Source organism: Halichoerus grypus, chromosome 2 (assembly GCF_964656455.1).
Source record: "Halichoerus grypus chromosome 2, mHalGry1.hap1.1, whole genome shotgun sequence".
NCBI classification, from domain to species: Eukaryota; Metazoa; Chordata; class Mammalia; order Carnivora; family Phocidae; genus Halichoerus; species Halichoerus grypus.
In genome coordinates this window covers 198,729,124-198,741,569 of record NC_135713.1, presented here as the reverse complement: position 1 = coordinate 198,741,569, position 12,446 = coordinate 198,729,124, and the positions used below count along the sequence as shown (strand labels likewise).

The following is a 12,446-nucleotide window of genomic DNA, read 5'->3' as shown; positions in this document are numbered from 1 at the left end:
CTCAGCGCGCCCCCGCTCGCCCCGCCCCCTCGGAGCACCGCCCCCAGGTGCGTGGACTTCGCGGGAGCGTCAACCCCACAACGCGCGCCGGGACGCGCGGGGCCGAGCGCCGGGAGCGCGCGTGTCCGCAGATCCCGGTTCTTCGGGAGTCCCGCCCCCAGGTGCGTTCGGCAGGAGGCGGAGCGAGGCTTCCGGCGTTGCGCGTTCCCCTCGCAGGCGCGCTGCCGGCCCTGCGGCTCTCGGGCGCACGGGGCCGAGGAGCAGGGGCGCGCGCGCGGGGCCGCGCTCTCTCACACACACACTCCCATTTTCGAGCTCCGTCACCCGCGCGGAGTGTCTCCCCAGGCGGAGCGTGTCCCTGCCTGACCGCGCTGCGGCTCTGCCCTGAGGTGAGGGGGGCTTGGAGGGCAGCGGCGCCGGCGGCTCGTCCGGGGTTGGAGCGGGGGGAGGGACGCCGCCCCTTCGGGAGTGAGGGGCGGAGGAGAGGCGGGCGAGGGCGAGGGGTGGCGGGGAGGGGGCCGAGGGGCGGACCAGCCGGCGAGCTGAGGGGGGCGGGAGGAGCCCCCAGGTGGGAGGAAGCGCGGTTTGCGGCGGTCGGCGTCGGGGTCGCGGTGGCCGCTGCCCCGGTGTCGCGCGCGGGTGCGGGGGCCGCCGCGGGACGGCTGCGGGGCTGCACTGGGCGCGACGGGGTCGGGTCCCTCGCAGGGCGGCGAGGGAGGGAGAATGTGCGAGTACGTTTCCCTCCAAGCGCCTCGGGCGCTGAGCGCTGGTCACTCGCTGGGGCTCTCGCGCCGCTCCTTACCCTGGTGTTAGAAGGGGAGTTTGGGAGAGAGGAGGACGCGCAGGGCTCATGACATGATTTGGGGGGAAATGCCCTGATTCCTGAAACGCAAGGCAGAGCTCGGGCATGAAAAGATTTCCGCGTCCCAGAAAGCTGGTTAGGCAGGAGGTATCCATGTATGGGTTTGAGGCGCTAGCAGCTCGGAGGGGGGTTTCTCCAGTGCTCCGGAGGCTAACATGCCCCTTTTTGAACAAATAAGTCGGAAAGACTATAGATGATCGCGTGCTTTCTGTCGAGGACGTTCTGAAGGAACAGAAGGGGAGAAGAGATGTGTTTGACACCCAGCTGTGAGCCGGGCTCCGTGTTAATCTCATTTCATCCTGACAGCAAGCGGTTGAGGTTGGGCACAGGTGGAAAATGGGTCGCAAAAGAGGTTAAGGCACTTACGAAGGTCTCAGTTAGCAAAAAGGTAGAATGAAGATTCTAACCCAGGGATGCCTGACTCTAAATCCTGGTGCTTTCTTTACCCACCATATTTTGTGTCTGCCCAAGAGAGCCATATGGTGGGTATCTTCAGGGAAGACTCCATACAAGAGAACACTGTTAGGGCAGTTAAGGCTCTTGGGATGGTTGGGTTCGAAGCAAACTAACAAGGCAATAAATTAATCCTTGACTGTGCTCCTGGAGTCTGTTTCCCTTTAAACAGGGTTTGGTATAAGAAGTCTTACAGTCTGGGTCAAAGCAAATTTATTAATATTATACATGTTTATTTGAATGTCTTTCCTATTCCAGATACTATGTGGGAAGAGTACCAAGATGAATACGGTTTTTATAATCTCTGCCCTTGGGTTAATTGAGAGGATGATCATGTAAAATAATTTTGCCATATCTTACTAAGTCATAATCTTTACTAGCATGCAAATTAATTGGATTAAAATAGTTGTGAGCTCAGGCTTTTAGGAACCTATTATATGTTAGAGAAGGGATGGGATAACTGGTTATGTGGGCACCATTGCATTGTTGTTTTCCCGTTCAACAACAGAAAAATACTGTCATAAAATTCAGGTTAAGTCATGTTGACAGTATTTTGTTTTATTATTATATTACCTTCAGTAAATTTTAAAACATGAGAAGAAGGGAGTATTTAATGATTTACCCTCTGTTAAGTTAAATTTTATGGTGCTTTTATTAGTTGAGAAACCAGTGATGTAATTTGGCAGGAATTTCTTTCAAGGCATCTGTCAAATATATTCTTAACCTCTTCCAAAAAATAAACCTTAAATATCAGATTCTGTTTAAGCTTTTATGGTTCAGATTTTTAACGAAACAGTTATCAGGTTAGCCAGAAATGGAATATTGTTGAAATACTTAGCGTTATCGTAGGCATAGTTGCAGGTGGAAGGAAAGGAAGGATAGTGGGACATTTGGAAATTTCTTCTGATTGCTTCAGTTTTTTCAGTGAAGTAGGAATCAAGGTTTTAATCTGAGTGTGATGCTGCTGGTAGGAGTGGTTTGGGGATTGGGAGAGTGAATGCACTAGTGAAATACATGATTGCTAGGCAATTAAACAATTATTCTTAGGTATGAAAAGCAAAGTAGAGGAAATAGAGGGTGCTCTATGTGGGTGCACAAAGTGAAGGTGTCTAATCTAATTTTGCGTACTGGGTGTTTCACAACCCATCTCCAGAGCCTGTCTTTTCAGTGTCATCTAGCGCGATACACCTGCCCCTTTGCCCTAGTTCACTTTGCCCACGCTTCGGCCACATCACAGGAATCCCTGTTCCTTATACAAGTCAAGCCCTTTTGGATTCTAGCTTTCCCCTTCTTTTTTCTTTGCCTGAAATTTCCATTCCATTCTTTCCCCAATTGGACTTAATACATTATATTAAATTTTATCTATCTGCAAAGTCATTGACAGTGTCTATTTTTTCCCATTATGTTTGATGCATAAATTTCTTAGTAAGTGTTAAATGAATGTGCCACTTTTCTTCTTTCTCCCTCCTTTAATCTGTGACAGGGGTCAGCAAACTTTCTGTAAAGAGCTAGATAGTAAATATTTTAGGTTTTGTGGACTGTATGGTCTCTATCAATTAACTCTGCTATTGGAGCACAAAAGCAATCATAATACAGAAACGGGTGAGCATGGCAGTATTTGAATAACACTTTATTTATAGTCATGAAATATGAATTTCATGTAATTTTTACATGTCACAAGTATTTATTCTTTGATTTCCCCCTCCCCCGGCCATTTAATAATGTGAAGAACACTCTTAACTCATGGGCTGTACAAAACAGGCTCTGCTCTGGATTTAGCTCCTACCTCCTTCATTGTAGTTGGCAGACCTTTGATCTATAAGGATTCTTAGCAAGCCCTTTAATAAAGGAATTTGCAGTAAGAAGATACTGGTTATAATATTACCATTGGTGGTAGAGAAGCAAAGATAAAGCAGTCTTTTTTGGTCAAGAATCTCATGGTCAAGTTCAAGATTAAGACATGTAAACAAATAATGATGAGGACACAGTATGGTAACTGCAGTTAGTTTATTGATTGGATATGGAAGTGGAAGAAAGTAGTGTTAATCATCTTTGCTTGGTGGACTAGGAGTAACCTCAGACAGTTATCTGTTGGAGATGGGGAACATTTTCAGCAAAGAGCCTTTCCAAAAACCTTTGAAGCTTGCTAAAAAGGTGACTGACCACATCTCTTACCAGGACAACTCAATTTCTTTATTTTATAGGATATAATCTTGATTCATTTCTCTCAGAAATAAAACTAATACATTCCAAATAATTTCTAACAATTATTTCTAACAGTCCTGCACTTTTTTTTATTGCTTTGAGAAGGGTAAAATATATTTCACAGCAGGTATAATGTAGTAATCAATATTTCTTTAATAAACAAATAAATGAATATTTGATATTGAATACTGGATTATATCACTTCTAGTCTTAATTATCAATACATTAGAAAAGGAAGATGAGCTTTAGTGGGCTTTGAATTTTCCTGCAATTTATAGATTTAGTATGAATTGTTTTTATCTAGGAAAGTTAAATATTTGATTAAACCTTTAGTGATATTAGTTGTTTAAAACAGATCTAATTTTTATTTAAAAGCTCTACAGCAAACTTAATGCATTCCCCAGGTATGCTGTGGAGCAATGGAAAGTAACGTAAAATGTTTAAGAATAATTGTGTACTCTGTGTGTCTGTCATTGCTTTTAGCATTGTTTTAAGAATTGGCTTTGTTGGACAGTTTTATTTTATTTTATTTTTTATTTTTTTTAAAGATTTTATTCATTTATTTGACAGAGAGAGAGACAGCGAGAGAGGGAACACAAGCAGGGGGAGTAGGAGAAGGAGAAGCAGGCTTCCCAAGGAGCAGGGAGCCCGATGTGGGGCTCGATCCCAGGACCCTGGAATCATGACCTGAGCCGAAGGCAGACGCTTAACAACTGAGCCACCCAGGCGCCCCTGTTAGACAGTTTTAAAGATACTGGTCTGGTACGTCTTTGCCCTGGAACTATATCAGGTATTATAAGTTTTCCAAAAAGTATGATTTGTTAAAAATATGCCATTAGAAGTTTTATTGTATTTCAGTTCTTAGCCTGTGCTTTCAAGGATCCTCTTCTAGTATATGCTGCAAAAGAGAAAGTCCTATGTGTTGTCTACTCAAAAAGCTCCTTTGATGTTGTGTAGTCCTTTCTTCCATTCACAGCTCTCCCGTGGCTTTCATGAACTCTGTCCCGAGTGAGTGAACTCCTGGATGTGAGATCCTGTTCCCACTTACAGTGTCAAGTGTGGGGCTGGCTAAGCATCTTTTCTTGCCTTTTCCTTTTGTTCTTTTGAATGCCTTTATAAGGCTATAAAGCTTGAGATAATTAAAGAGAATTAGAGTGCATAAAGAAGACATTTAGAGCCCTGTGCTAAATATGGCATTTCTTACGGTTTAGGAGAAGGCACATGACAAGTTAAAGTCTTCACAGTTGTCCCCTCACTGGCCACACCTCATTTCTAACTTTGCAGCCTTGTTTCAGTTACACACGTCTGTCAGAAGCACCACTTTCATGTCCCCTCTGCTGGATGGATCTCCTTTCTTTCAGGAAGCCTCATTCACCCACGCATAGGAGTTGGTCTCATCTCAGATATCATCTCTTTCTCTTTGGCTTCAGTATAGAAAGCACTGCCTTCCCACATCTTTCCTTCACTCTAATTTCCCATTTGAAACCCTATAGAAGAGTGGGGGGATGAGGCTGAGAAGGGACTTCTGTGTTTACCCTACCAGTGTGAGTCTCAGGCACCCCCTTTTTATTCTTTTTCTGTCTTCTTCCCAAAGGGCAAACATTCTCAGAGCCAATATGGTCTCAACACTGGAAGAGGAAGCAAAATATTTTCCCAAACACCCATAATTTGCAAGGAATCTTTTAAAGTAGAGTTAGTACTTCACATTACTATGCAGAGCAGACGTTGCCTGGTTTATCCCCATGGCCCCTTTCCTTTGGGCTTGCTTAGACACTGTGGGCTGTGGGGGTGAGGACAAATAGATCCATTGTTGTGTCTGTTTACAAAAACCTGACTATAGCTTTGAAATTGCTGTTTAGATGAACATTAAACTAAAAAGTTTGTGAAAAATCGATGTTAAGAATGTTTCATTTTGGGGTGCCTGGGTGGCTCAGTCGTTAAGCATCTGCCTTCGGCTCAGGTCACGATCCCAGAGTCCTGGGTTCGAGCCCTGCATCTGGCTCCCTGCTCAGCCGGAAGCCTGCTTCTCCCTCTCCCGCTCCCCCTGCTTGTGTTCCCTCTCTCGCTGCGTCTCTCTCTGTCAAATAAAAAAAAAATTTTTTTTAAAGAATGTTTCATTTTTTTTAAACAGCCAAACCAGGTGTTACATGTCACAAAGGAAACAAGCAGCCAATTGGGTTTTCTTCTTTAAGATTTTTAATAAGTTGAATAGATAGAAATTCAGGGTTATTGAAATTTAACATTTTCGCATGATTAGACTAGAGCTTGTAAGTATAAGAAACGTTACTTTGTTTAGGTCAGTGTCATGAACACACTATGAAGGTGTACACACCAAGCTGCGTCTTTCCACAATGTCAGCTTTATTCAGTCATAAAGCAAGGTTAACATTATTATTTTTTTTTTTTTTAAGATTTTATTTATTTGAGAGAGAGAGAATGAGAGACAGAGAGCATGAGAGGGAGGAGGGTCAGAGGGAGAAGCAGACTCCCTGCTGAGCAGGGAGCCCGATGTGGGACTCGATCCCGGGACTCCAGGATCATGACCTGAGCCGAAGGCAGTCGCTCAACCAACTGAGCCACCCAGGCGCCCAAGGTTAACATTATTATAAGGCGGTTACAGGATTCCAAACTCCATGACATTTCACCATGTGATTAACTTGGCTTCTTACTCAGCACACAAAGCAGAACATAAGGCAAGTCACACAGCAAACAAGATAACACAGAGGGTAGGAGGTTAACGAACCAAACGCAGTCAGTGTGTAGGCTCATGGTTGAGATAAGGCATCCGCCGTCCTGGTCAGCTCTTCGCACTTACTGCTAACTGTGTTTGAGCAGTGAAGAATCTCGGTTCCCTTCGGAGATCAGTTGGACAGAGCCTTCGGCAGCAGCTGTCTTTTTTAAGTGGTCAGACATAAAGGGGTCAGGTCTGAAGAGTCTGACAGTTTGCTGCAAAAATCCTCCCTTTTTAAAGGGATTTAATCAGTCTTGGGCCCCGCAGACCTCCTCTGCTTCTGCTTGTTACCAATTCTGGAGTGTCATCAGCTGATGCTGATCATGGTGATCTCGTAGCTGCAGTACCCTTAATTGATTGTGCTCTTGTTTGACACAGGCCCCGCATGACACGGGTGACTCCTTGCTCTCTACAGTCAGTCATACTGATCCTTCTTTATAATTTTATAACAGATTTCTTAATCGTTTTTGGCTTTTTGCACTTTTACCATCCATTCTGGGAGATTTCCTTACTCAGCGTTCTTTCTAACTCACTGATTTGCTTCAGATGCTGTTCACCCCATCTACTGAGAATTTTATTTCTATCAGTCTGCTTCATTTCCAGGTTCCAGGTAGTGTTTTTTTAATTGCCTTGTTTTTGTTTCATGGATATGATATTCTTTGTTATCCTTTTGAGGATATTAGTTATACTGATTTTCAACGTGTATAATTACTTGCCATGTACCAGACACCATTTTTATGTTTCAATTTACATGTGTTAATTCTTTTAGTTATTCTAATAAGCCAAAGAAGTGGATACTATTATTATTTCACTTACAGATGAGAAAACTTAAACATAGAAAAGTTAAATAACTTTCCCAGAGTCTCAAGGCTAGTAAGTGGCAGAGGCTGGATTCATGTTTTAATTGGTTTGCTTCCGGAGGTCATACTCTTATACTGCATTATTTGTTGTTGGGATTTTAGACTTTGGTTGGTGTCTCCTCTTGGTATTGTTTTTATGTAAATGCTTACTGATTCCAGTTTCTTTCAGCATGTCTGAAGATGCTGCTTGGATTTACTATGGCCTGTTGTTCTTTGATTGTGTGTGTGCTGGGGCAGGGGAGAGTAGTGCCAGCCTGCTGGAAGTCATCAGCCACCTATGGGCTTGCACTGCCTCTCAATTTAAATACAGACTCCGACTCTTCCACAGGGAAGTAGATGAAGAAGTAAGGTTGGGATTTTACCTGATAAGTTAACCTCTTGTTAAAAAGGTATTATTTTAATTCAAAATAGAAATCTTTTTAAAGTATCAAAGTGTCAAATATTAAAACAGCTGTTAGCTCCATTTATGTTTGCTTTGATTTTGAATCTTTTTTGGTGGAGAGGGATGACAGATGATAATGGATCAACTCAGCATCAGATTGATTAGATTATCTAGCCAATAAGTAGGAGAGAGACCTGGGAGACCTGGGTACAACTTAATGCAGCACGATTTGACTAAGGAAAAGGATGAGGACAGAAAAATCTACCTAAGGAATAGAGAGCTCAGGAGCAGAAGGGAAACGGCGTGAAAGCACCTTTTACTTAGAGGGATTTTGTGCTTTGGAGGAAAGGATGTAAAACTGAGAATTGGATAGACACCGAAGTGACTTCTTTGATTAGTTACTGTGTGTTCTCTTCTATAGAAACATTACCCTGTTAATATTATTTTAAAGTAACTTGAAGAACTCTACATCATTTAGTGGTGCTCAACTTTTTATCTGCCCTTAGGCATTCCCAATAGTATCAGTGGAATTCTTCACTTAGTAGGGAGGGGAGGTAGACAGATTTTTAACATTCCCCTTATCATGCTCACTTTGAAAATCACTCTTGTCCTTATGAATAGTTTAACTATGGACTTAAGAACACATTATACTGTTATATTAGTTAAGTGTTTTTGGTTGTGAAGAACAGAATCTGATTCTGGCTAGCTTATGTGAAAATAAAATATATTGGGTGGATAATAGGGCATTTCACATACTCTAAGAAAGAAAAACCAAGTTTTGGGCCCAGGAGGTATCATACTTTAGGGGAAAGCATAGTGCCAAGAGTACATGAAGTGCATGAACTTTTTTTTTTTTTTTTAATGTAAGCTCAATGCCTAACATTGGGCTCAAACTCAGTGAGTTGCGTGCTTTTCCCACTGAGCAACCAGGCGCCCCTGAGTTTTCTTTCTTAGATGTTTCCATTAATGTAACTGTTTATGTGACTCCCAGTCTCTGGATCTTACCTAGTTAAAAATTCCATGCTTCCAGCCGTAGAGGTGGTAGTGGTGGGGATGGCAATGGTTTGTGTGTCTCTTGGCATGGTGGGAGGGTGGAGGGTATGTGTTTTTGGAGTAGTGTTGGGGTCCAGAGCTGATGGCCAGGAAAGAATTCTTGAGATGTCTTTGGTGCAAAAGGTGGTTTTATTAAAGCATGGGGACAGGACCCACGGGCAGGACCCGCTGATCTGTGATTGTGAGGGGCAACTGATTGTATACTTGGGGTTGGGGGAAGTAAAGACAAAGGGAAGTTTCAAAAGGATTTTCATATGCTAAAGAAGGCTCTCAGGATAGTGGAGGCCTGGCTGTTAATCTGAGGTAGTTTTTCCCTCTACCCAAGGCATTAATGCTAAGACAGGTGGGAGCTTCCTGGAGGAACGTTGTGCTCTGCCTGCCTCGAGTTATTTGTCATTGAGCTGCAGGTTATACGGACATTTAATTTTATCTACATTTCCTTCTGCCTTTGTTTCCCACATCAGAGGGTAGAAGTAAGTTTTGCTGTAAAAAGCCCTAACCTAGTGGTAGGGTAGGTGCAAATGTTCATGAACTTCAGACAAGCCTGTTAAAGACAAAACCCTGAGTTCAGGGAGCAGTTCTCAAGGAAGAAAAATATTTGTGAGTCCATCAGCAACTTTATGAGGAGCCTGTTTTCTAAAAATGAAGACTTTAAGCATGCAGCATTCAATTTGAATGAATAATTCATTGGTGCCCACTAAATCAGTGTGTTTCAGCAGATAATGAGAATGTTCTTGCTGTACTGGTTAATGTTTCTGTTTGTGTTGTAGTAAATCATCCTGGAATGAGTGTAGTTTTTCTTTTTTTGTTTGTTTCTTCTTTTTGGCCTAGAGATGATTATCAGTTCTTTACAGAATCTAATATAACATTAATGAGCCTGTTGGAAGAATTTATTTTTAATGTATCCTCCATTCTTTTTTTTTTTTTTTTTTTTTAAAGATTTTATTTATTTATTTGACAGAGAGAGACACGAGAGAGGGAACACAAGCAGTGGGAGTGGGAGAGGGAGAAGCAGGCTTCCCGTGGAGCAGGGAGCCCGATGCGGGGCTCGATCCCAGGACCCTGCGATCATGACCTGAGCCGAAGGCAGCCGCTTAACGACTGAGCCACCCAGGCGCCCCTGTATCCTCCATTCTTGACTGCTTTATTAGTTCTGTTTTTAATGTACTTATTTAATATTTTTTACAGTATGTCTAATTGTGTAATTTTTTTAAAGATTTTTTATTTTTAAGTAATCTCTACACCCAGTGTGGGGCTTGAACTACCAACCTTGAGATCAAGAGTTGCATGTTTTTCTGACTGAGCCAGCCAGGCACCACTATAATTTTTTTAGTACATAAGTAACACATATTAATAGGAAAATTGAGAAAATGGAAAAAAAAGCACAAAGAAAGTAAAAGTTGTCCATAATTCCATTGTTAAAAAAATCTCTCTTGTCTTTGTGCACATAAAAAGGATATTTATTTAATCCAAACTTAATTTATATTTACTTTTTTGAGTAAGACGAGCTGCCTCTAAAAAGTTACCTGCTTTTTTTTATCTAGGTGGAGATGGTCAGCCAGCTTGGAATGGATTGTTCTTGTTTTGGAGGGAAGTCACACCAGTGGCCCCTATCAAATAGGTTTATATACAACAAGGCAACAATTAATGTTCTAGAAAATGGCCTAACAGGACTTTTTTGTTGTCTCTTTCAAGCTGCCCTCTCAGTACCCTTTGGTGTGTAGAGATTCTAGGTTACTGGGGTAAGCAAATTGGAATAAGGACCACAGAGATAGCAGTTGAAACTCTGGCCACTTCTCTTAGGTTCAGCTTTACTATAACCTCTTTGAAAAATTGAGGTAGCTCCAACAGAGGTCCACTGGCAGAAAGAGCTCCAGGGACCTTCAAAGGGTAAAGTTAGGCTGGAAGAGGGATACTGGACCTGTGACAATGATTTAGGTCATACTGTTTTTGTTTTTAAAGATTTTATTTATTTGAGGGAGAGCATGAGCTAGGGAAGGGGCAGAGAGACAAGCAGACTCCGCATTGAGCAAGGAGCCAGCCTTGGGGCTCAGTCCTAGGACCCTGAGATCCTGACCGGAGCTGAAGTCAGATGCTTAACCAACAGAGCCACCCAGGCATCCTTAGGTCATACTGTTTAAAAAAAAAATTAAGGTGAAATTTGTTTCCATCACTTCAAAGTAAAACCCCTTACTCATTAAGCAGTTTCTCTCTATTCTCTCCCCAGCCTCTGGCAACCATTAATCTCCATTTCATTTCATTTCTATGGCTTTATATATTCTGGAAATTTCATATAAACAGAATCACCTAATATTTGATCTTTGTGTCTGGCTTCTTTCACATAGCATAATGTTTTGGAGGTTCATCCTTGTCATAGCATATGTCAGTATTTCATTCCTTTTTATGGCTGAATAATATTTAATTGTGTGTATACATCACAATTCATTTATCCATTCATCTGTTTATGGACATCTGGGCTGTTTCTACCTTTGGCAATTATGAATAGGGCTGTTATGAACCTGCGTGAACATGCACTTGCATTTTGGGGTATATACCTAGAAGTGTTCCTTTGGGTATATATCTAGAAGGGGAATAGTGGGGTGATATGGTAATTCTATGTTTAACTTTCTGGGGAGCTGACAAACTGTTTTCCTCAGTAGTTGAACCAGCACTCCCACCAGCAGTGTATAAGTATTCCAGTTTTGCCATAGAGTTTCTTAGGAGAGATCTGCTCTCCTTCAAGTCATTATTCCTCTATAGGAAATGCATGGTTCTGTGACTGCTTTCAAGATTTTTTACTGTCTTTAATTTTTAATGGTTTGATTATGATGTGTATGGATATGGATTTCCTTTGATTTATACTGTTTGGGATTCACTAAGCCTCTTGGAACTTGCAGATTTTTATCTCTTGCCCAAAGTATTTTTCATCATTAACACTCTTTCTTCTCTCCTTTCTGGAACTCTGATAATTTGAATGTTAGACTTTTGTTATTGTCCATGGTTCTCTAAGACACTGTAATTTTTTAAAAAACCTATTTTCTCTCTGTGGTTCAGACTGGATAACTTCTATTAGTCTATGAAATTCACTGACTTTTTCTATTATCTCCATTCTACTGTTGAGCCCATTCCATGGGTTTTATTTATTTGTTACTGTGTTTTTCTGTTCTAAAGTTTTTTTTTTTTTTTAAAGATTTTATTTATTTATTTGAGTGAGAGAGAGAGAGAATGAACAGGGAGAGCAGCAGAGGGAAAGGAAGAAGCAACTCCCCGCTGAGCAGGGAGCCCCACGTGGGGCTTGATCCCAGGACCCTGGGATCATGAACTGAGCCGAAGACAGACGCTTAAGGACTGAGCCACCCAGGTGCCCCTGTTCTAAAGTTTCTATTTGGTGCTACTTTATGTCTTGTTTCTTTGCTGAGATTTTTTTATTTTTCATTGTTTTTAAGAGTGCTTGCTGTTGTTTGCTGGAACACTTTTTAAATATCTACTTTAAAGTTTTTGTCTGAATATTCCAAAATTTGTCATCTTGGCATTGGCATCTGTTGATTTTTCTTTTCTTAATAGAGTTGATATTTTCCACCCACTTCTTTTGCTGAGTTGCTTTGGATTGTATGAGACTGGGCTTTGTTTTGATTATACGGAGGGTGTTGATAATTTCTTCTAGCATGCTGGTCAGCCTGGTTAGGTTCAGGTCACAGGTTTCATCTGCATTCTTTGAGCTGTGGTTCTGATTTCAGTTTAGTTTTCAAAAGCCCTTGTAGTAGTTTGGATCTGTCCTTGTATGCCACCTGATGATCAGTCTGGATCTGGGCAGTAGTCTGGCTTTTAGTTCAGTTCCTCAGGTCTTTGGTACACAGAATAGGATTAGATCCATGTGTGCCCGGCTTGGGGGTTAGTCCAG

At 41.9% G+C, this 12,446-nt stretch overlaps 1 protein-coding gene across 4 annotated transcripts in view; it reads left to right on the top strand.

Annotated features, from left to right (window-relative positions):
* Positions 1-12,446, top strand: part of ABCA5 (ATP binding cassette subfamily A member 5) — a 126,435-nt gene that overhangs the window by 50,734 nt on the left and 63,255 nt on the right. The window contains exon 1 of one of the 4 annotated variants that reach the window (XM_036075599.2): positions 218-389. The exons of 2 other annotated variants lie outside the window; for them this stretch is intronic. The gene's annotated coding sequence lies outside the window, so the exon portion shown is untranslated. Of the gene's footprint in view, positions 1-217; positions 390-4,089; positions 4,311-12,446 lie in introns of those variants that run through there. One more of the 4 variants, XM_078066013.1, reaches the window with a different exon arrangement.